Source organism: Lepus europaeus, chromosome 9 (genome assembly GCF_033115175.1).
Source record: "Lepus europaeus isolate LE1 chromosome 9, mLepTim1.pri, whole genome shotgun sequence".
Lineage (NCBI taxonomy): Eukaryota > Metazoa > Chordata > Mammalia > Lagomorpha > Leporidae > Lepus > Lepus europaeus.
The window spans coordinates 68,109,186-68,134,277 of NC_084835.1; the positions used below are offsets into that span (position 1 = coordinate 68,109,186).

The 25,092-nt window shown below is 39.6% G+C and overlaps 1 pseudogene; it reads right to left on the bottom strand.

Moving 5' to 3' along the window:
- Positions 1–629: 629 nt before the first annotated feature.
- LOC133766291 (glycogenin-1-like) lies at positions 630–3,517 on the bottom strand (annotated as a pseudogene).
- Between the last annotated feature and the right edge of the window lie 21,575 nt (positions 3,518–25,092).

The window sequence follows — 25,092 nt, forward strand, 5'->3', positions numbered from 1 at the left end:
TGCTTGGGAACCCCTCAGCGGTGCTATCGTAGACCATCTTCGCTGGAAGTCACTCTGGCAGCCTCTGGGAGATTCTAAAATGCAGATCTGCTAGGGAAACAACAGCAAACAGGGAACAGCACCACGTTCTGCTCTGCAGGGAGACTGATCTGGATCCTGGCTCTGCACATTCAGAGTTGACATAGGAGCTGATGCGGCACAGAGGGTTAAGGTGCCACTTGCAAGTTGCTTGTGTTGCTGGCGTCCCTCACTGGATTATCGGTTTGAGTCCCAGTTGCTCTGTTTCCAATCTAATTCCTTGCTAAGGTGCCTGGGAAGGCAGTGGAGGCTGGCCCAAGTACATGGGAGATCTGCATGGAGTTCCTGACTCCTGGCTTTGTCCTGGCCCAGACCTGGCCATTGTAACCATTTGGGGAGATGGAAGATCTGTATCTCTCTCTCTATTTGTTCTCTGCCTTTCAAATAAATAAATAAATCTCTCTCCCTTTTTTGTCCTATCTGATTTAAGTTTCAGTGAAAAAGCCTCTAGCAACTGTAACAGACTTTTCTCAACCTGGCTCTAGATGCTAAGGATCAGAAAAAAAAAAAAATGCCTGTGAAGTGGATTCATACAAAGAAAATGGCAAGTGCTACGGGAAGTAGCTGTCACTCTTAACATTGTCAAAGGGATCTACTCCAACAGGCAGACAGCCTGGCCATGTTCCCACAGCTCCCTCCTTTCTTCTGAGGATAGAAAGATAGATGGAATTTGCCCAATGGAGAGGTGTGTATAGCTCCTGAGACATCTTCTACACTTGCATATGAGCAGGTGCCTTTGACGAGGCCAAATTGTTGAAGCAGAGGTAAGATGTTGGTGGTGAAGATGTCTCACCACAGATTGAGAAACCCCGGGTGGGTCATAGTAGGACCATGGACCTCACTTTTGATGCCTTTTGCTTGGGTATCTTCAGTGTAATTTCACAGTTTGGTTCACTTCAGGAAACACACAGCTTTGGCATTTGCAGCAAATCCTTTAAATGCTGGGAGATTGGAGAATAGAGAGATGGATGCTTCCTAGATTATATATACATGGCAAATGGGTGTTTTCTGATATCTGTTGTTTCCCAGCTGCTGAAAATGTATTCTGTAGGCCCTGAACCCACCATCGAAAATACCTTGGTTGAAAGCAAGATGTGTGGCTGGTGCTTTGGCATAGCAGGTAAAGCCACCACCTGCAGTGCCGGCATCCCATATAGGTGCTGGTTTGAACACCTTTGTACTTGTGATCCAGCTCTCTGCTATGGCCTGGAAAAGCAGTAGAAGACAGCGCAAGTCCTTAGGCCCCTGCACCCATGTGGGAGACCTGGAAGAAGCTCCTGCCTTCTGGTTTCAGATCGGCACAGCTCCGGTCGTTGCAGCCATTTAGGGAGTGAACCAGTGCATGGAAGACTTCTCTCCCCCTCTCTCTCTCCACCTCTGCCTCTCTGTAACTCTGCCTTTCAAATAAATAAATAAATCTAGAAAGAAAGGAGGGAAGGAAGGGAGGGTGGGAGGGAGGGGGGAAGGAAAGAAGGGAGGAAAGAAGGAAGGAAGGAAAGAAAGAAGGAAGGAAGGAAGGGAGGGAGGGAGGGAGGGAAGGAGGGAGGAAGGAAGAAAAAGATGCAATAGCTGATGATATGTTTCAACTGAAAGCTGACAAACCGACTCCAGAATTGAAGCAGTCAGGCTATCCTGGGCGTGGTGCTAAGTATTGGCCACAACAAAAGCATCTACATCCTTAAACATGCATCTTGAACACTAGGCAAGGGACCAACAGTGCAGTTTCCTCAAGTGACTCCCAACTCAGTTCTCTTGCTAAGGCTAGATGAGCAGAATCGCCACTGTCCAAATGTCTACTGTGAGGGCTTCATCAAAGACTTACCTCTAAAGCTTTTTCTTCTGGAGTCTGAGGCGCCCTGACATGGGGTGTGGCTACCCTAAGCAGCATATTAACTGCTGCTCCAAACCTGCCCCTGGTTGTCATTTTTGATGTCCTAGTGAGGAACTGTGTATTCATATTTACTTCCAACAAAGAGAGCATTTCTAGTCCAGTACCTCAGATTTTCCCAAGTGTGTTCCAAACTAATTTCACAATGCATTCATCACCCAGGTATATATTGAGCACCTTGTGCACACATAGCATTGTTCTAGAGACTATAAACGGGGTATAAGATAATTGGAAAATATGTTGCTTAAGCTTTATTTAAAGATTTATTCATTTATTTGAAAGGCAGAGCTACAGAGAGGCAGAGGCAGAGAGAAAGAGAGATGTCTTCCATCTGCTGATTCACTCCCTAGATGGCCACAATGGCTGGAGCTGTGCCGATCTGAAGCCAGGATCCAGGAGCTTCCTCTGGGTCTCCCACATGGTGCAGGGGCCCAATGACTTGAGCCATCCTCCACTGCTTTTCCAGGCCATAGCAGAGAACTGGATCGGAAGTGGAACAGCCAAGACTGGAACCGGTGCCCACATGGAATGCCGGCACTGCAGGCGGTGGCCCCACCTGCTACACCATACTGCAGGCCCCTGTTGCTTAAACTTTTTTTTTATTATTATTATTTAACAGGCAGAGTTATACAGTGAGAGAGAGAGAGAGAGACAGAGAGAAAGGTCTTCTTTCCGTTGGTTCACACCCCACCCCCAACAACGGCCGGTGTGCTGTGCCAATGCAAAGCCAGGAGCCAGGTGCTTCCTCCTGGTCTCCCCTGCGGTTGCAGGGACCCAAGGACCTGGGCCATCCTCCACTGCCCTTCTGGACCACAGCAGAGAGCTGGACTAGAAGAGGAGCAACCGGGACTAGAACCTGGCACCCCCATGGGATGCTGGCGCCACAGGCGGAGGATTAACCAAGTGAGCCATGGTGCCCCCCCCGTTGCTTAAACTTAAAACTACCAGGAAGCCAATCCAGCTGGGGATTTTGGAAAGCAACTGGAATTCACTCTCCTTTAGTGATTAAAAGGATGAAACAGCAAGAGAAAATTATGCAATGAGATGAAATAATTATACTTTCACTACAAATAATGAATCAAACTATCATAAAGGAGTACATAAAAATTAGGAAAATAAAATCAGTTAATGTGATTATAATCTCCTAATATCAGTGTAGTGTTCAGAAGATCCACTTTGCATTTCCATTGATTATAAAATTTTTATATTTTTAACATGAGATAAGTATTGTCCAAATAATCACATCTTGAGGAAAATAAATTCTTAATTGAAAACATTCCTGTTTTGATGTATTAGAAAGCACACTATATGGGAGTTAACCTTGGGCACTGATCACCTTGGAAGAGAACAGATGAGGGTGTGATTGTGCCAACAGAGGTGATCATACACTCCTTCCTGCCAACCATGAGGAAATCCGCTGTGCTCAATGTGGGTGTAACCCAGGACACTCTCTCCAACCTGGAGCACTGACCAGAGCTCCTTGGCCACACCCAGCACAAGCCTCTGGATATTCACCGAAAGAGGAGGCACTCCACTAACCCTTAGAGGCATGATTCAAAGACAAAATCCAACAGAGAATAAAACCAACAAGTATTTCCACAAATGATTAAAAATTAATGCAGAGGGGCCGGTGCTGTGGCGCAGCAAGTTAACACCCTGGCCTGAGGCACCGGCATCCCATATGTGTGCTGGTTCTAGTCCCAGCTGCTCCACTTCCAATCCAGCTCTCTGCTGTGGCCTGGGAAAGCAGTGGAGGATAGCCCAAGTCCTTGGGCCCCTGCACCCGCATGGGAGACCCGGAAGAAGCTCCTGACTCCTGGCTTTGGATCAGCACAGCTCTGTCCGTTTTGGCCATCTGGGAGTGAACCAGCAGATGGAAGATCTCTCTCTCTCTCTCTCTCTGCCTCTCCTCTCTCTGTTAACTCGGACTTTCAAATAAATAAATAAATCTTTTTTAAAAATGCAGAAATTCAAGAAACAAGACTAAGGAAGAAAACATTGCTCCCCTAAAGGAACACAACCCTTCAATATGAGAATGTGAAGATGAGGAGATTGATGAAATGCCTGCAAATGAATTCAAAAATTAATCATAGGATTACTCAGAAACAGTGAAAAGAAAATTCACAAGTTAAAGAAATCTATTCATGACATGCAAGAAAAATTTTTCCATAAAATTGAGATTTTGAAGAGAAATAAAACTGAAATATTAGAAATGGAGATTACATATGTCAAATAAAAAAATACATGGAAGGCCTTATCAGCAGACTTGGTGAAGCAAAAGAAATAATATCCAAGCTAGAAGACAAATCTTTGAAAATTTCAGTCAGACAAAATAAATAGAAGGAGAAATTAGAAAAACAAAAAATCATGTTGGATATTTATGGGATACTATCAAACAACCCAACATACAGGTTTTAGGGATTTTTGAAGACATGGAAAGATAGAATGGATTAGAAGTCCTATTCAATGAAATAATTACAGAAAACTTCCCTTATCTGGAGAAAGAAAGGAACATCCAAGTACAAGAGGCACATAGAACTCCTGGTAGACATGACCAGAAAAGATCTTCACCATAACACATTGTAGTCAAACTTGCAACAGTAAAACATAAAAAAAAAAATTCTAAAATGTCCACAAGAGAAATGCCCAATTACTTTCAGAGGATCTGCCATTAGACTTGTAGCCGACTTATCAGAAACCCTACAGGCTAGGAAAGAATGAAGAGACATAGTCCAAGTCTTAAAAGGAAAAAAACTGTCAACCCAGAATACTGTACTCTGCAAAGCTCTCATTTGTGAATGAAGGTGAAATAAAAATCCTCCATAACAAACAGAAATTGAAAGAATTTGTCACTACTCATCCAGCCTGACACATGATGCTTAAGGATATGCTACACACAGAAACTCAGAAAGATAATCATCACTATGAAAGAATCTGAAGGTAGATAACCTCCTAGTAAAATGCAAAGAAAATCCAAAGCAAATAATAGGAATATTATGGAAAAATGGCAGGGCCAAGCTGTCATTTGTCAATAGTAATCTTGAATGTAAATGACCTAAATTGTCCAATTAAAAGATACAGACTGGCTAAATGGATTAAAAAACAAGACCCATCTTTTTGCTGCCTACAAGAAACACACCTCAAAGGTACATTCAGACTGAAAGCAAAAGGATGGAAAAAGACATTCCATGATAATAGAAAGCAAAAATGAGCATGTGTAGACATCCTAATATCAAGCAAACTGTTAAAAGAAACAAAGAAGCACACTATGTGATGATTAAGATATCGATTCAACAGGAACATGTGACTATAATAAATGTATATGCACCCAATGCCAGAGTGCCTAGCTATTTAAAACAAATGTTAATGGATCTAAAGGGAGACACAAACGCCAATACAAGAGTAATAAGGGTCTTCAACATCCCACTTTGATTAATGGACAGATCAACTAGATAGAAAATGAACAACAAAAACAGAGCTAATTGACACATACCTACAGAACATTTCATCAGACAATTGAATAATACACAATCTTTTCATCAGTACATGGAACTTTCTTGAGGATAGATCATATGCTAGGTCATAAAGCAAGTCTCAGCAAATTCAAAAAAATTGAAATCATACCATGCATCTTCTCTGACCACAAAGGAATGAAGCTGGAAATTAACAACTTAAGAATCTTGATAATATATACAAACACATGGAGACGGAACAACATGCTCCTGAATAAACACTGGGTCATAGAAGAAATCAAAAAGGGAAATTAATATATTTCTGGAAATGAATGAAGATGATAATACAACCTATCAAAACAAAACAGTGTTAAGAGGGAACTTTATAACAGTTGGTGCCTGCATAAAGATATTAGAAGGGCAGCAAATAAATGAGCTATCAATGCATCTCAAGGACCTAGAAAACCAACAACAAACCAAACCCAAAATTAATAGGAGGAAAGAAATAATTAAAATTAGAGAATAAACAAAATCGAAATGAAAAAAAACACAAAAGATCCGTGAAATGAACAGCTTGTTTTTTGAAAAACTAAACAAAATTGTTACACCATTGGTTCAAGCAACCAAAAGAGAGAGAGAAGACCAAAATTAATTAAATCAAAAAAGAAAATAGAAATGTAGCCAGATACCATAGAAATAAAAAGAATCATCAGAGATTACTACAAAGAGCACCCATGTGAGAGGCCCAGAGGAAGCTCCTGACTCCTGGCTTCTGATCTGCCTAGCTCTAGCCGTTTTGGCCATTTTGAGAGTGAACTGGTAGATGGTAGACCTCTCTCTCTGTCTCTCCCCCTCTCTGTCTGTAACTTTGCCTCTAAAATGAATAAGAAAACCTTCAAAAAAAGAAAAGGAAAGAAAGAAAGAAAAATATCCCAAAAGCACAGACAACCAAAGTCCAAATAGACAAATGGGATTACATCAAGCTGAGAAGCTTCTGCACTGCAAAAGGAACTTCAGCAAAGTGAAGACGCAACTGACAGAATGGGAGAAAATATTGCAAACTATGAAACTCACAAAGGGTTAACATCCAGAATCTATAGAGTTCAAGAAACTCAACAACAACAAAACAAACAATCCAGTTAAGAAATGGGCAAAGGACTTGAACAGGCCTTTTTTGAAAGTGGAAATTCAAATGGCCAGCAGACAAATGAAAAAATGTTCAGGATCACTGGCCATCAGGGAAACACAAATCAAAACCACAATGAAGTTTCACCTCATCCCAGTTAGAATGGCTCTCATACAGAAATCAACAAACAATAAATGCAGGCAAGAATGTGGGGACAAAGGTACCCTAATCCACTGTTGGTGAGAATGTAAACTAGTACAGTCATGTGGAATACAGTATAAAGATACCTCAGAAATCTGAAAATAGATCTACCATATGACCCAGCAATCCCACTCCTAGGAACTTACCCAAGGGAAATAAAATTAGCATATGAAAGAGTGATCTGTACCCCCATGTTTATTGTAGTTCAATTCACAGTAGCTGATATGGAATCAACCAAGATGTGCATCAGCTGATAACTGGATTAAGAAACTATGGTATATATACATTATAGAATACTACTCATTTCTTTAAAAAAAATGAAATCCTGCCATTTGCAACGAAATGGATGCAAGTGGAAACCATTATACTTAGTGAAGTAAGCCAGTCCCAAAAAGAGAGATACCATGTTTTCCCTAATCTGTGGTAACTAATAGAGTACCTGAAATGTAATGTATTGCAGAGAAATTGACATTTTGGTATTCAATGATTGTTTATAGCCCTTATCTCTACTGTTGAAGAACAGTTTTCTTCATGTTATTTGTTGAACTCTTTAGTTAGTATAGGGTTAATCTTACAAGTATAATGTAAACTCACAGTAGATCATTGTAAAAATTAAGAGAGGAAATTGGAGACGGAGGAGGAGGAAGGGTGGGAAAGTGGGCTGGAGGGTAGGGCGTGAAGTGTTACCATGTTGCTAAATCTGTAAACGTGAAATGCATGAAATTTGTAAACCTTAAATAAAATTCTTTAAAAATTCAATAATTCTTACCATCACTTTTGGAAGAACAAACATTATTATATATTTTTTTCATAGATAATAGAGAAAAATGGAACTTGCTTTTCCAGAGTGAGATTATCAAGAGAGAAAGTAAGCATTGCATTTAGACAACAGCCAGGATGTACCTGATGAGAGTGTTGGGACCTTGTAACACAGAAAAGAAATCAGAACTGTGAAAGCAGATTTGGGCCAGAATCAGTGGACTTCAAGTATGTATCAGATTGAAAATCTTACTGGGTCATTTTTCTGCAGTATGTTTAAGGAGCATCCCTTGCAAAAATACAATTTTTTTCAAAGAATACAAATCCTTCCCAATGAAATACTCAATTTCCTTTCTTTTTTTTTTTTTTTAAGATTTACTCATTTGAAAGACAGATTTATAGAGATGCAGAGAGAGAGAGGTTTTCCATCCATTGGTTCACTCCCCAGATGGCCACAACAGCCAGAGCTGTGCCGATCTGAAGGCAGGAACCAGGAGCTTATTCCTGGGTCTCCCATGTGGGTGCAGGGGCCCAAGGACTTGGGCCATTTTCTACTGCTTTCCCAGAACATAGCAGAGAGCTAAATCAGAAGAGGAGCAGCCAGGACTAGAACCGGCACCCATATGGGATGCTGGTGCTTCAGGCCAAGGCTTTAATCCACTGCGCCACAGCACCAGCCCCTCAACTTCCTTTCTAACCTTATTTCCAATCACTTTTTATAAGAATCAGTGCTAGTAGTTTTGCTGATTGAATCATGTATCCATCCTTCTCTCTTCACTCATTTCCACATTCTGCCAGCAAAGAATGCCATTGCCTCACACCTTCTTCTTCTCTTACCCATTCAGTATCCTACCTTGAAGAATTCCAAGTTATTCTTTTAGCCTGAATTTAAATGTTGCTTCCCACCTGAGAACTGTACCCATTCCCAGTGTAGGTTGTAGATTGCCGTCTTTTCCTGAGATAGACCTCGAGAGATGGGAGGAATTTAAAAGAGGAGAAAGGAGAGGTGGAAAGGATATCTTCCACATAGTGCACAGAAAAGAGCTGGGAACAATGGATCATGTTCAGGAGGAGGAAATGGCCCTATCAGGTGATGGGGAGTCATGGTCACATGGCAGAGAAAGCAACTCCTATTGTTATGGTAAATCTGAGTGCCCACAATAGAAATAAAATGGTTTTATTTAGTTCCTTATTTAAAGATGGTTAGATAATTTCAAAGAAGGAGGTACCTTTCTCTGAAGGGAGGAGAGAACTTCCACTTTGATTATGGCCTTGTCTAAATAAGATCGGAGTTTGTGAACTCAAGAGGCTTCCATAGCCTTGGCAGCTCATGACAAGAGCCTCAGGTGATTACTGACGTCATAAATAAGAGTGTCAATTGTTAAATCAGCAACAGGAGTCACTGCGCACTTGCTTCCCATGTAGGACCTCTGTCCTTAATGTGCTGTACTATGTGAATTAACAGTATAACTAGTACTCAAACAGTACTTTATACTTTGTGTTTCTGTGTGGGTGCAAACTGTTGAAATCTTTACTTAGTATATACTAAATTGATCTTCTGTATATAAAGATAATTGAAAATGAATCTTGATGAAGAATGGGATGGGAGAGGGAGTGGGAAATGGGATGGTTGTGGGTGGGAGGGTGGTTATGGGGGAAAAAGCCGCTATAATCTAAAAGTTGTACTTTGGAAATTTATATTTATTAAATAAAAGTTTAAAAAAAAGATGGCTAGATAATAATGAAAGATATGAATGGCCTTATGCTAGGAAAACAGGCAGGTATTCACTTGTGGACAAAACTCAAAATATTCCAGGTGTTTTAGCCCTTGGCTTTTTTTTTTTTTTTTTTTTTTAAGATTTACTTATTTACTTGAAAGTCAGAGTTACACAGAGAGAGAAGGAGAGGCAGAGATAGTTCACTCTCCAGATGGCCGTAAACGGCCGGAGCTGCGCTGATCCGAAGCCAGGAGCCAGGAGCTTTTTCCAGGTCTCCCACGCAGGTGCAGGGGCTCAAGGACTTGGGCCATCTTCTACTGCTTTCCCAGGCCACAGTAGAGAGCTGGATCGGAAGTGGAGCAGCCAGGACTGGAACAGGCGCCCATGTGGAATCCCAGCACTGCAGGCAGCGGCTTTACCCTCTACACCACATCTCCGGTCCCAGCCCTTGGCTTTCAAAGCGGAGCTAAGTTTTAAGTTATTCATCTTTTCACCTTCATATATATAATTTGATTTGTTGAATTCTAATTCACCTGATAAGGAATTACATATCATCTTGATATTATTACTGACTGAAAAGAAATGATGTTTTTCTCTCTCTAACTAAATCAGACTAAAATTATTTTTTGTATTCACAAAAAAGCACCCTATATTTCTCAGTAATTAATTTGATGTTTGGTGATTGGCATACTGGCTTGTCTCTCTCATTCTTCAGCTTCCTTACCTGTAAAGTGGGGTTAGTGAAATTTACATACATAAACTTCAAGATTACTGTAAGGATCAAACATGATAATATATTAAAAACAACTTGGTAAGTATAAAATATGATGCAATGTAAGTATTAGTAGTATATCTATGCCACTGAGATGTAAAGATTTTGTGCTGCAAACTATGTATTTTACTAAGTCACCTAAAGCTTCATGTCAAGTTTAGCTGTTCATGGAAACTGTTTTACAATGAAAGGTTAATTAAGTAACACAACTCATTAACAAATATAAAGGAAATGAAAATATTTGACTTCTACTATTGTAACTTCTCCAAATGTTTCATTTCAAATCAATTGACATTTGTGCATAAGAAGAAATTATTCTAAAACTTGGTATATTACAAATATATGACATTTTTTAAAGAGTTACAAAATTCAAATACCTCAAATTATGTTTTCCTGAGACACAATACTATCTTAAAAAATTTTTATGAGCACCTGGAGATGTCAGAATCCAGGCACTGGAGTAGGAAACGAAAATAGAAATGTAAATAAATGTTCCCTGCCATAGAAGAATATCATAATTTCATTTGATGTTTAAAATTAAAAACAGAAGGGCCAGCAATGTGGCATAGCAGGTTAAGCTGCCACCTGAGACACCAGCATTCCATAGGGAACTGGTTTATCTTCTGGCTGCTCCACTTCCGATCCATCTCCCCACTAATACGCCTGGGAAAGCAGCAGAAGATGGCCCAAGTGTTTGAGCCTCTGCATCCACATGGGGCACCTGGAAGAAGCTACAGGCTCCTGGCTTTGGCCCCACCCAGTCTGAGTTGTTGCAGCAATTTTTGGGGAGTGAACCAGTGGATGGAAGCTCTCTCTCTGTAACTGTGCCTTTCAAATAAATAAGTAAATAAATATTTTTTAAAAAAATTAAGAACAAAGGCAAGTGTTATAGCACAGGAGGTTAAGTTGCTTGGGACACATGCATCCGGTATCAGAATACCAGTTCAAGTCCCAGCGCCTCTGCTTTGAATTCAGCTTCCTGGTAGTACATCCTAGGAGGCAGCTCATAACAACATAAGTACCTAGTCAAAACTTCTCTTGAAATACATGCATATGCAACGACACATGGATTTCAAGTTTTGTTTGCACCAAAATAAACAATTTTTAGGGCTGTAGCTGTGGCATAGCTGGTAAAGCCATCACCTACAGTGCCAGCATCCCACTCGCCATGGTGGCCATTTAGGGAGTGAATCAGTGGATGGAAGATTCTCTCTTTCTGCCTCTGCCTCTTCTTCTCTGTAGCTCTAACTTTCAAATAAATAAATAAATCTTTTTAAAAAGTGTTGTTTTTTTATATTTTATTTATTTATTTGAGAGGCAGATCTACAGGGAGAGGGAGAGACATAGAGAAAGGTCTTCCATCCACAGGTTCACCCCCAAAATGGCAGCAATAGCCGGAGCTGCGCCGATCCGAAGCCAGGAGCCAGGAGCTTCTTTCAGGTCTCCCGCATGGCCCAAGGACCTGGGCCATCTTCCACTGCTTTCCCAGGCCCTAGCAGAGAGCCGGATTGGAAGTGGAGCAGCCAGGATTCGAACCGATGCCCATATGTGATGCCAGTACTGCAGGTGGTGGCTTTACCCACTACATCACAGCGCCGGCCCTGCCCCAATATTTCTTATTAAATAATAGCCATCACTTACTGAGTACTTACCATATGCAATGCACTGTACTAAATTCTTTATATTTTTATTTTAGTTATCTTATAAAACAATCATTGAACAATAATTTATCATTATTCTCATTTGATGGACAAAGACCTTTATATAAAGAGAAGTAACTTGCCCAAGTTCATACATCATATAACTGGAATTTGAACCCAGCAAAGATGTTTTTTACCACCATGATTTATCACTTCATAAACAGATACTTGTATACATACTTGTTCAGAACTAAATATAGAGGTTTTCCAAAAATCTCACAAAAAAAGAAAAGTTTATTTTGGTGCGAATTTTTTAAAAATCCAAGCATAGTTTTCTCATAATATTCATTTTTCAAGAACATTTTTTTGAGAGAGAAACAGAGCTCCCATCCACTGGTTCACTCACCCACATCCACCAGTGCTGGGCCAAACCAAAGCCAGGAGCTGGGAACAGAGTCCAGGTTCCCTACATGGTGGCATTGGCTAATTACTTGAACTATCACCTGCTGTCTTCCAGGGTCTGCATTGGCAGGAATCTGGAATTAGGATCAGCTGGAACTCGAAAATAGGCACTCAGATATGGGATGTGGGTTAGGCCAGATATATGCCCCATCCATGAGCTTTTTTTTTTTTCTCGCTCTCTCACTGTCTATGACTCTACCTGTAAAATGGTAAATTTTATGAATCTACTTGGTTGGATGTGGGAAGCCTTGATTCTTGTACTTGGTCAAATGCTTTCCTGGGTATGTCTGTGAGGCTGGACAAGGTTCACATTTGAATCTGTATAAAGCAGACTGCTGTTTTCAACGTGGGTGGGCCTCATGCAATCCACTGGAGGCCTGAATGGAACAGAAAAGCTGGCTCTGGCCACTTGGTGACTGCTGCTACTCTTTCCCACAGATCTCCTGTGCTCCTCTTTTCCTGGTTGGCCCTGCAGGGTGGCGTCTGCAAACATTCTGCCATCCACAAAAGTGATGACCCCAGAATACAGCAGCAGCATTCACAAGCACATCCATGGAGTGGGTTTCAATAAGCCTGCCCCTTGGGCACTCAGAGAGATGGAAGTTTCCCATGAAAGGGATGGGGACTCTGATATAGAACAACAAAACTCTTTAGTCCTAAAGAATAAGGAATGTCACATACATACCATAGCCATGTGGGATTATCCAGAAAAACATGAGGATGAAGATTCACCAAACAAGCTCTGTAGTTTTGCTAACTACATAACCATCACTTAAAAAAAAATCTAGGCCGGCGCCACGGCTCACTAGGCTAATCCTCTGCCTTGCAGTGCCGGCACACTGGGTTCTAGTCCTGGTCGGGGCGCCGGATTCTGTCCCGGTTGCCCCTCTTCCAGGCCAGCTCTATGCTGTGGCCAGGGAGTGCAGTGGAGGATGGCCCAAGTGCTTGGGCCCTGCACCCCACGGGAGACCAGGAGAAGCACCTGGCTCCTGGCTTCAGATCGGCGGGGTGCGCTGGCCGCAGCGCGCTGGTCGCGGCGGCCATTGGAAGATGAACCAACGGCAAAGGAAGACCTGTCTCTCTGTCTCTCTCTCTCACTGTCCACTCTGCCTGTCCAAAAGAAAAAAAAAATCTACAGACAGGGTTGATAAGAATGAACTGATGATTATTAAATAAAGTTGCAAAACTGCACAGCAAAAAAAAAAAAAAAAATTCACTTTCCCTGAACAAGAAAGGACTCCTGCCTCACAGCCTTCAACCTGAGACATCGGTGTTTTCCCACCATCAGTCTTGAACTGAAACATTGGCAGTTCCTGGTTCTCAGGCCTTAGACTGCTGCTGGGACTACACCATCTGCTCTCTGAGGTCTACAGCGTGGTGACTCACCCTGCAGATGGGACTTCTCAGCTGCCATCATCACGTAAACTAATTTCTTATAATAAATGCCTTTCTGTGTGTATACACAAGCACATCCTCTTGGCTTTGCTTCTCTGGGGAACCCTGACTAATAAAAGCTTCCTAAGGCTCACCCAAAATGTCTTTCAAAAACAAAGAGAATGGAGAAATATGATTCTATAACAATTCACAGTTCATGACTGAACAGGGTAAAAACAAATAGTTGGTTCCAGTCATAATTTTATCAGTGATTGTTTGATCTTGGGTAATTCACTCCAACTATCTGAAACTCATTAATTCATTCAACAAATATTGCCGAACGTCTTTTCTGGAGCAGGTGTTTTAATTTTTTTTAATTTTATTTTTTTGACAGGCAGAGTGGACAGTGAGAGAGAGAGACAGAGAGAAAGGTCTTCCTTTGCCGTTGGTTCACCCTCCAATGGCCGCCGCGGCCAGCGCGCTGCGGCCAGCGCACCCCGCTGATCTGAAGCCAGGAGCCAGGTGCTTCTCCTGGTCTCCCGTGGGGTGCAGGGCCCAAGCACTTGGGCCATCCTCCACTGCACTCCCTGGCCACAGCAGAGAGCCGGCCTGGAAGAGGGGCAACCGGGACAGAATCCGGTGCCCCGACCGGGACTAGAACCCGGTGTGCTGGCGCCGCAAGGCAGAGGATTAGCCTAGTGAGCCGCGGTGCCAGCTCAGGTGTTTTAGTACAGTAGGTTAAGCTGTTCATCGGGATGCACATAGCCTATATCAGACTGCCTGGGATCAAGTCCTGCCTGCAATTCTGATCCAAATTCCTACTAACGCACATAGAAGGCAGCAGATGATGGCCCCAGTATTTGGATCCCTGTCATTCACCTAGGAGACCCAGACTGAGTTCCAGACTACTTGTACAGTGCGGTCCAGCCCTGGTTGTCCTGCATATTTGGGGGTGGAGCAGTGGATGGACTCTCTCTTTTTTTCTTTCTCTCACTTTTCCTCCTCCCCTCTCCCTCCCTCTCTCTGTCACTCTTTCAAATAAATAAAACAAATAAATCTTTTTTGAAAAAAAAAAAATGCCCTTTCTGTGCCAGGCACAGAAAGTACTGTGTTAGACCCAGAGGTATCAGGATAGATAAGATAGAGTCCTCACTTATTATGAGTTCAGTAGAATGAGAGTCAGAGGCACTTGATAGAAAAATTCATATTCAAAGTTAGAGTCCCAAAGTGTTGAATCACTGAGCATTCTCAGCTCCTACTCTACCTACATAAACCCCCTACTTCCTGGAGAGGGGAGCACTCTGTTCCATGACCATGTAAGACTCAAACTCTGCTGTGCCATCAGCTTCCATGTCAAAAACGCCTTTTTGGAATCGTCTTTTCCTGTTCTGGCCCACTGCCTTTCAAAGTTGGTGTTGAGTGCCTCAGCCTACCGAGACCTTCCCTTACTATAAAGTCCCAAAGATTTTATTTTCTATGCTCTTCATTAGCAACTTATCGACCACAAGCTCCTATTCTTCTTTGTATATAATACTCTGTTGTGAAGCTTGTAAAAGTGGAATATGCTCTTGTATTTCTTTATTTCATCCAGTACAGTAAGCACTTCTTGAGTAACACGATTTTCAGCTGTGACTCAGTATGAGAAATGGAAATCACTTCATCTCAATGTCCTGATTTTTCACGACCTACACAATGAAGAAAATACTTGATAATGGAAATGCTCTATAAGATATTCTTTATTTCCAAGAAAGACCAAATAAGTTACAAATACAATACTTTGTTTATAATGTCATTCCAACAATAAGGAAACTAATCAACATCTATTATGAGATTAAAAATCCCCTATTAATGACACCAAAATCACAAAAAGTACTCCTTTCTGTAAGAATTCTAATGCATAGTAAAGAATTAAATTCTAACTTTTGAAAAAACTATGTAAGTCATATATTGTTGGCAGTTGGAACTGGGGCTGCAGGACTGAGAGCATCTTTTTTATTTTGTGGAGACAATGGAGAAAAGTGATTATAATTGGATTCCTTGTAACCGCACAAATTTGTATTCATTTGGAAAATTTCTAAGTTAAGATTTTATTCTCTATCTCTTAGGTTGGCGAGGATTGAAAATGATATTGGTTACAAACACATTATTTCTTATTCTCAAGGGATTCTTATTTCATTAATACCTAAATTTATAGGATCATTAAAGGAATTAGCAAGTTATTACAATGTAGAGAGTGCTAACAATTAACCTGGCAATTGTTAGTTGTGAAATCAATCGTACCTACCTGAGAAAATAAATGAACAGAAAACTTCTATATGGTTAGTCACACTACCTATGCTTTGAAGAAACTTGTAATCTGATTTTCCCAAAGTGGGTTTTATAGGTTAGAAGTTCATCTCTCATTTTACACTTCATACAAGTTCATTTTCACTGCATCATTTACATTCTTTGTTTGGCCCATTATCTCAAGCCCTGCTTCAAGGATTATAATTAAGAAAGAAAGAAAAGAAAAAAAAAACTCAGGCTGACTCTCCATTCCTCTTTAAATTCCATGATGAATTTGCAAAATTCTGTCTAAATAGCTACATTGTTCCTGGGCCATTAGGCATTGGTAGCTAGACTTAAATTTCAGAATTTATAATGTGGTATTAAGAATGAAATAATGTGAAACATTCATAGGTGTCTGTTAATATAAAATTAAATATTCAAGAGTTGAGTAGAACCAAAGGTAAAAGAACAAAAGTTAAACTGAATCTTCTAAATGTTCTGTTTTAGTAAAATATAGATCCATTGTAGATAAAAATCTAAATAATGAAAATGTCTGGGTAATTATCTTACATTTATTTCAAATAACTAATATAAAGGAAAATATATTAAACATGAGGGATATGCAAAAGTTCATGGAAACATGTATCATTAAAAAACTATGCATAGGTTTCAAAAATGTTTTGCACCAAAATAAAGTTAGCATTTTAAAAGCTTTTTTTTTGTTTTTAAATGTTTAACAAACATATAAAAGTATACACATTTGTGATATTTTGATACAAGTTCACTTTGTAATGCAATGTCTAATCAGGGTAAATATATCTATTTCCTCAAACATTTACCATTTCTTTATAATAAAGAGCATTCAAATTCTGTTTTCTAGGGTTTTTTTTTCCAGTAAAGAAATATACAGGACATTATCTACAGTCACCCAACTGCCCAACAGAATCCAAGAAAATGTTACTACTAATTATGACTTGTGTTCATTAATCATCCTTTTTCCATCTCCCATTCTCCCCTAAATTTATTTTGTAATTTCTCATGAACCCTTTGAAGCACCTTCCTGTCTGCATTTGTGGGGGGAGGGGATACTTCAAAGCCATTCATTGGGAAAAATTACCAGACTTGGCTCAGAGAAGCTGTGACCACTTTCAATCTGAATCGCTTCACACCAAATTATTTTTTTTTATTGAGTTTCAGTTTTCACAGCAAAATAAATAAATAAATAAATAAATAACAAAACATATAGGGATGACCTCACAGTAGGGGGTGAAGACAAAATTAAATGCATGAACACTTAAAGGCAGAAGTACTTGGAAAGAACAAACATTCAACAAATGACAGTTTCTAAATTTGATTGCCTAGAAATCAGAAGCTCCTTGAGGAGCAGGGGTCACATCAACAGTTTTTGTTTGCTGAATGACTGGAAGGGTGGGTATACGTGTGTGTGCCAATGAACACAGCATTAAAAAGAAGATAGGAAGACAGAGAACTGGGTATTTGCTTTGTTTCTTAATTGCCTTGAATTCAGATGCTCATCTGAGTTCTCTTTATAATTTCTCATGTACCCTATTATCTTGTGTTTTCCCTGGAAGGTAATTAGAACAACTCTGACCTGAGGAACATCACTGGACATGTTTGGCCAAATTCAACTATACTAAATAAATTTGAAGACATCTTTGCATTAATAGAATGATGCAAAGGAATTATACAAGTTTTACTTTTTTTTTAAGAGAAGATTCTTTAACATAGAGGGACCTCTGATTTTTAAGTGAAGATTTTCTGCTACTCAGAGGAAACCTTGAGCTCTGTGGTAGGTACTGATAGGCAGGTGTTCTGATTTGGTTCAATTATTACCCCTTTCATGCTTTCTCTATTAGGGTTTATTTTATTATCACTGACATTGTTCTCATTTTTAAAATAATATTGATCACTCAAAATACATAATTTTATAATACTAGTAAGTGGAGAAGAACTAAAAGATTATAGATCAATTTAAAACTTCAAAAAAGTGTATTGCCAGAATTCTAGACAGGATAGTATAGTGGTTAAGATTTCAGGCTGTAAAATAAAATGCTTTGAGCTCAATGTCCAAGTCCACCACTTCTAGCTGAATGATTTTTGTTATAGCTTTGCTTTTCTTCATTTGCCTAATCTATAAAATGGGAAGAATTATAATTGTTCTGTTCCACAGTTTGTGGTGAGGATTTTGTCATTACATAGAGTTCAGAATGGCTCTCACATAGGGCAAGTGCTCAAAGGATGTTACCTACAAGAATCAACAAGATCAAAAGAAGGGTTTGCTACTACCAAACCAAATAGTGTAAGCTGGCTGAATTTTATAGAAGGAGGCACATTACAAATCAGCTACAGTAGGTTCAGACGTTTTTGACTGTAACCTACAGTGAAAAAATATATTATACATCATGACTCAACATGCATGTATACATTACTGAAACAAAAGCTTTTGCAGAATAATATTTAGTATATACAGTGTACTCTGATATTATTTGTTTCATTTCTTAAAAATTATTGATTACCACTCACTAAATTGATTTTACCATTTACCAAGGAGTTGCAACCGCAGTTTAAAAAAGATTAATTCTAGTACAATCTCTTTATTTCACAGTGGAGAAAACTGAAATTCTTAGAAATTAGAAAGCTTGCTTGCTTGCCATTACGTAGCCATCAAAGGGCATAAGATGGTAGGATCCAAAATTTTTAATTAAAATATAATTCATATTCAGTTAAATTTACCCTTTAAAGCATACAGTTCAGTGATGTTTTTAGAATATTCACAATGTTGTGCAATAATCACTAATTCCAGAATATTTTTATTGCCCCAGAAAGAAACCTCATACCTACCAGCAAAGGGACTAGCACTTATATTTTACTCCTGGCCCAAAGATCTTTGTATTGTCATACTGTTATATGAGTATTCAAATTGGTATCCTAGGGTAAAGAAGAGCTTTAAAAAGTGTTTGCATGTCTAAATGATCAAATTTTCCTAATACTTTTTTTGGACTTTGCACGATTCTGTATTGTTAACCATCTCAAGATTGCATATAAATTTCTGTATTCTTTGGTGGGTTTTGGTGTGTTTGTTGTGTTATTTTTTCTAATGGCTACTATATTCTTGAGGGTTCATAGCAAACACAAATGGGTTCTATGTACACTAAACAGACTCAGGAAATGCTTTGTTCCTTGGATATATAGCATATCATCTTAAAGGAAATGAGACTGTTCATTTTTACAGAGAATATGTGAGACTTTAGAGAACAGCTTGAGGAAGTTACTTATTCTGGTGCCTTATAAAAGGAGGGGCATTTTTTTCTGCTTCAAAGTTGTCAAATAAAATCTACAACTAGACAGTAGGTCACTAACAGTTTTAAGGAGAACCTAAATATTTTCCTGAACAGGAGTTCAAATAAATTTTAAAAATTACTCATCATAATATAAACCAAATTTTTCAGTCTGTGGCCTCCTGCCCTGCTGCTATATTAACTTGTTGGCATTAATTTGACACAAAATGAGCACAAATGCTAATTTTCTCGTTTTATTCTAAAATTAACAGATCTCAAGATGAGCAATTTCTATTTTATAGTCATGTTTGGGCTGTTTGAACAGCAGCTTCTACACTGTCAGAATCCTTGTGTATGCTTCGAATCTTCAGCACATGGCTATTGATTCTTTAGTAAAGATGTTTTGAGTATTCATGAAGATATAAAATCATGTAAATTAATCATCAGAACTCAGAGCTCAAATACACTGAAATGGTTGCCAGTCAGTCCACTACAAACAAATGAAAATGATGATAAAGCAAGGAGATAAATTTTTTAAACAGAGGCTAGTTCTTTTGATAAAAAATTAAACCAAATTAGATATAAACTGTAAAGTCTGATTTTATTAGTCTCAAAGGAAAACTTCTAAAACAAAACCATTTATTTTAAAATTAAATTTGGTAGGACATTAATTTCTTTTCCTTGGCAAAAAATCCTAATCAAGTCTTTGAACATTGATAGTGATTACTCGATAGATGATTTGTGAATGAATTAATAAGCCGATTTTAAAAATATTAAACAACTTCACCTAGTATTAGACTACTAAAACTGTTACCAAGTCTTATCATTGACTTATGGTTACCATGGAAGGTGTAACTACAGTTACCTAGATAAGCAAATTAAACTGTAAGCCTTAACAATGATTTAGCTTAGATACTATTTATTTGTTAAGGTAATTAGGCTCAAATAATTCTCAAATATTTGATTCTTTGTTTGAAGACCATGGTTTTGGGAGTACCAATGGAAGCTTGATTCAATAACTGTAAAACATTAGTTTCCAGAAAGTTACATTTACCATATGCTGTTTTTTTCTAAATTGAATTCATTCTTTTTTAGGCTAGTTTGTCCCAAAGCCTATAAAGGGATAGAAGGTTGCAATACAAAAAAAAAAAAAAAGTACTTTCTATGAATGTATAGGATTGTACATTCATTAATTATACATTTCAAATTTAAAAATTTTCCCATTTTTATTATTTCAGAAAAAATACTGTTTTATATGATCATTGAAATAGCACTTACAAATAATTTATTTTCTGAAACCACAAAATTTTCAGTGGAATAAGTTTTGAAGCATCTGCTCTTATTAGTCGTATGTTACTTAACACTTCTAAGTCTGAGAACCCAATCTGTAAATGCAGTAATGCTACCAATCTCAGGACTTACTGAACAACATAGGGAAAGTACCCTGGCATATGCTAAAGGATCAACAAAATACAATCACTGCTTTTGTTGTTGTTGCAATGACCATGTGATTAATCAAAAAACATTTTTTTAAAGATGTATTTATTTATTTGAAAGGCAGAGTGACAGAGAGAGGGATATACAAAGAAAGAGAGATCTTCCATGAGCTGATTCACTCCCCAAATGGCTTCAATGCCAGGAGCCCAGAACTCCATGCTGGTTTCCCCCATGGGTGGCAGGGGCTCAAGTACTTGGGGCATCAATTCATTGCATTCCCAGGTGCATCAGCAGGAAGTTGGATGGGAAGTAGAGCAGCCAGGACAGGACTCAGTGCTCTGGTAAGGGATGCTGGCATCGCAGGCAGCAACTTAACCTGCAGCACCACAACACCACCCATTTTTCTTCTTTCTAAGAGGCTCATATATGCAACAAATATTTAACATAAGATCCATGCTTTTGGGACTGGTTTTGTGGCACAGGGAGTTAAACTGCTGCTTGCAATGCAGGCATCTAAATCAGAGCACTGTCTGAGTCCCGGTTACTTATGATCCATCTTTCTGCTACTGTGCTTGGGAATGCAACAAATAATGGTCACATACATGGGTCCCTGTGGGAGACCTGGATGGAGTTCCTAGCTCCTGGCTTCAGCCTGGCCTAGACCTGGCTATTGGGACCATTTAGGGAATAAACCAGCAGAGGGAAGAGCTCTTTCTATCTCTCACTTTGCCTTTCAAGTAAAATAAATAAATCTTTAAATAAAGTTAAGTGGTTATTTAAAGTTAAGTAGTTGTTTCAAGTAATCACAAGCCCTATACATATACAAGTCAAAGAAAAGTCAATACATTTTATTCAAGGATTAAATGCATTTTGATTTACATCACATAAGATCTAGAAAGTCAGATTTTAAAAGTTGCTCAATTCCAGGGTCTATACAATTAAATAATCTAAACAGATAAAAATGCAAAAAATGTTTAGCTTTAGAAAGGAGGTTAAACATGTTGTTTAAAAAGATCCTAGCTGTAGCGTTACCTTGCAAAACACCTAATTAAAAAAATAAGTTCCAGGTGGACATTTGGGGCAGGGGTTAAGAAGCCAGCTGGGGTGCCCACATCCCATATCAGAATGCCTGGTTTGAGTCCTAGCTCCACTCTAGATTCTTGCTAAAGTGCACCCTGGGAAGCAGCAGGTGATAGTCCAAGTAGTTGGGTCCCTGCCACCCAGGTGGGAGACCCAGACTGTGTCTGTCTCCTGGCTTTGGCCTCAGCTCAGCCCTGGCTGTCATAGGCATCTGGGGAGTGAACAAGCAGATGGAAACTCATCTGTCTTTCTCTTTCTGTCTTTCAAATAAATAAAATAACCTTTTAAAAACCAAAAATTTTTAAAAAGCTCATTAATGTCAACTTTTTACATTTCATGATCTACCTTAAGATCTAGCCATAAGAGCTGGATCTATAGTTTCTTTACTAAATGTTCAGTGCAGGTAAACACTCTAACTTCTTGCCTTCAAGCAAAGTTGTGTTCTATTTTTCATAACCCACTTGTAAATATCCCCAGGAAGAAGCAATCTGGTAGCAATTTTAGTGGTGTTTAAACTCAGTGTCAGAGACACTGACATACTACGACTACACATCAGCTTAACATTTTATAAAAGTATAGGCCAAACACTTGGTTATGGCCACACGAATTGCAAATATAGGATTCAGGAGGAAATTATAAGCCTGAAAGGTAGCAATATCAAATGGTTTTCAATATATTCTAACTCTAATTTTGGGGCAGCTGCTGCCTAAATTGTTTGTTGAGAAGGATTCTGAGGATGTATTTCATGATCTGGGGAAAAGAGGGTACAGTATACCATGATCTAAAGCCATGACTGCCACAGACAGGCAGGGGAGATTGTCTTGTCAAATCTCTTCTAGGCTTGGCACCTTACACGTGGCACAAGGCACAAGAGTCAGCACTGGGGTCTCAACAATCTCATTTCAGCGTCTGGCCATTCATTTGCTTCATCCTTTGCTGTGAAAACCAGCTCCCCACTCTACCCCGGATTCTGTGCAGTGGTAGGAGAGCCACCCTCACAAGGTGACTTTATTGTTAGCAGTACAGATAAGTGGTAATTCTTATTTTCAAAGTCCATTCTTTCAAAGTCTATCCCTGTTTTGTTTAAGCAGAAAGGGAATTAATTGGAGGAAGCTGAGAAAGTCAATAGGAAGGTAAGAAGAGCAGGCTCAGGCACAAAACAAGGAAGGGAAGGCAAAGTCACCATCTGCTCAGGCTGCAAGCAGGCACCATTAGCACTGGATACCTGCTGCCTGTTGCTTCTGGACCCTTCTACCTCTGGACACTCACCCTTTGCCACGTGAATGTCAACTCCTCCACAACCACCATGAATAATCTTTAAGAGGCAATATTCAAAATTCCAGTCTGGAGTCTGAGATTAGCGATACTCACAGGCCCATGCCCCAGCACTCTTAAAGAACTTAAGTAAAACGGGCACTCTCAAATATGTCCACTGTTGCTACATTCTGCTCGGCAGAGGGCAGGTGAGAGGCTACAAGTACCCATTCATTTAGAACATGCTGTCACAGAACACAATGAAGAACCAAGGTGAGACCGGGAAAGTTTGAAGCGGTAAGGTAAGGCTGCCTACAAAGATGCAGAGTTGGTACCAGGAGCTAGAGGTGAAACCAGGGACTTTGGCAGATATAACAGGTCAGGGGCCAAACTACAGAACTAGGAAGAAGTAAAGTCACAGAAATAAATGAAGCCATGACCACAAAGTTGATTCCAAAAGCAAAGACTAGACTGCCAGAAAATAGTCCTGGTGCTGGACAGGCATGGGAAGCACAGCAAGTACAAGGTGAAGTTCTAAGACTGTAGACTTAGGTAGCCAAGAAGTATTAAGGTTGATAAAACAACAAAAGGGAGCAAAGATTTGGTAAGACTGCCATTTGTGATAGCTATTCACTGGGAGTTTGGTCAACCTCTAGTCATTGTTGGAGATATATATCCATTGATTTGCCTGTCTGAGATCACCTTTGCTTGGTTGAGAAGAACTCATACAAAAACCTCCCAGTTCTTTAGGCAATGGAAACATCAATAGCATGAAAAATAAATGGGTTACGTCGCCTTCTCGTTGAGCATGGCACAAAGAATCTACCACTCCAGAAGAAATACCTTCCTTTTGCTTGTTCCTTCACATCTTTGCTCAGGAGGGTATTCATATTCTTCCTAACTGCACCTAGCAGTCTTGGCCAAGTGGATGATGGTGCTGATAACTTCATGCACTCAGTGGACTCAGGAGATCCAGTTGCTGGACGGTAGGAGGCATTTTGAGAGGGGTGATGGTAGAGTGCAGAAGCAGTGGTTGCACCCTGTGTAGAGTCTAGCAGAAAAAGAAAGTCGTCACCACAACTTCAGTGACGGAGGTGGCAGCGGCAACAGTAGCAGCATATCACTGACAGCACATATGAGAGGCTTTTCCTCAACCAAAACATTTCTTGGCAAATCACAGGTTCCAGAGTGAAAATGAACGGGCTCCAGCTCCACTTTCAATCTTTCAAATTTCCAGCCAAGAATGTTAAGCATCAAGAAACTTAAATGAAAATATTTGACTTTTATAGGGACCTGACTGACAGATCTCTTAAATTTTGTTTAAAGCCTTCCCTTAGGTTTTTCATCCAGCAGACCTTCCCAGGGGTTTAGACTTAACATCCCTTATCACAGATAACACACATACCAGACCTCTAGGCTCTGCAGGAGGGCAATACAGGGACAAACTTCTTCATTTGTTCCTTTCACAAATAAACAGATTTTCAGTTAAAAGTATTTTTCATTAACCGAACTCAGTGAGACTTTCCAAATTCTCTGAAAGAAATATTTGAAAGGCAGAGAAAAGAGATAGAGAGAGCTCTTCCATCCACTGGTTCATTCCCCAAAAGGCAAACTCAACCTAGGTATCTCATGTAGTCGGCAGGTACCCAACCACTTGCGCCATCACCCCGCTGTCCCTGGGGAGTGCGTATTAGCAGGAAGCTGGAACGGGCAGCAAAGTTAGGACCAAAACCCAGGCAGTTCAATGTGGAATGCAGGTGTCCAAGTGGCAGCTTAACCACTGTGCCAAATGCCTGCCTCCCTCGCATTTTTAAAAAACGGTTTAAGTATTTCTGGAAATAAGTCATTAGTTGTAAGATGGAAAACTTTCCAGGTTATTTACAGACTGCAGCTTGGCACTTGATGATGAACATTTCAAAAAAAGAAAACGAGGAGGAGGGAAGAACGCAAACTCCACTAAATACGTGTAACCTGTATCTGACAGGTGATTTCCATACCCTCACCACACTTGAAATTTCATCTTCAAGGTCACTTCAACCCTTAAACCAGTAGTCGACTTTTTTGAAATTGAGAGTTTAGGAAACAAAAAACATTATCTGTATATTACTTAGAAATTTAGAAGGGCAACATCCCAAGAAATTTAGTTTTAAGGAAAGCTCAATGTAAGTCTTCACAAAATGTTTCGTGCCCAAGATAGTCAATGGCAAATGAAAGTTTAATAGTTAAATACAGCATTACTCCACATCATGCGTACCTTTTGGTTAATGTGTATGCTTATGCCTAC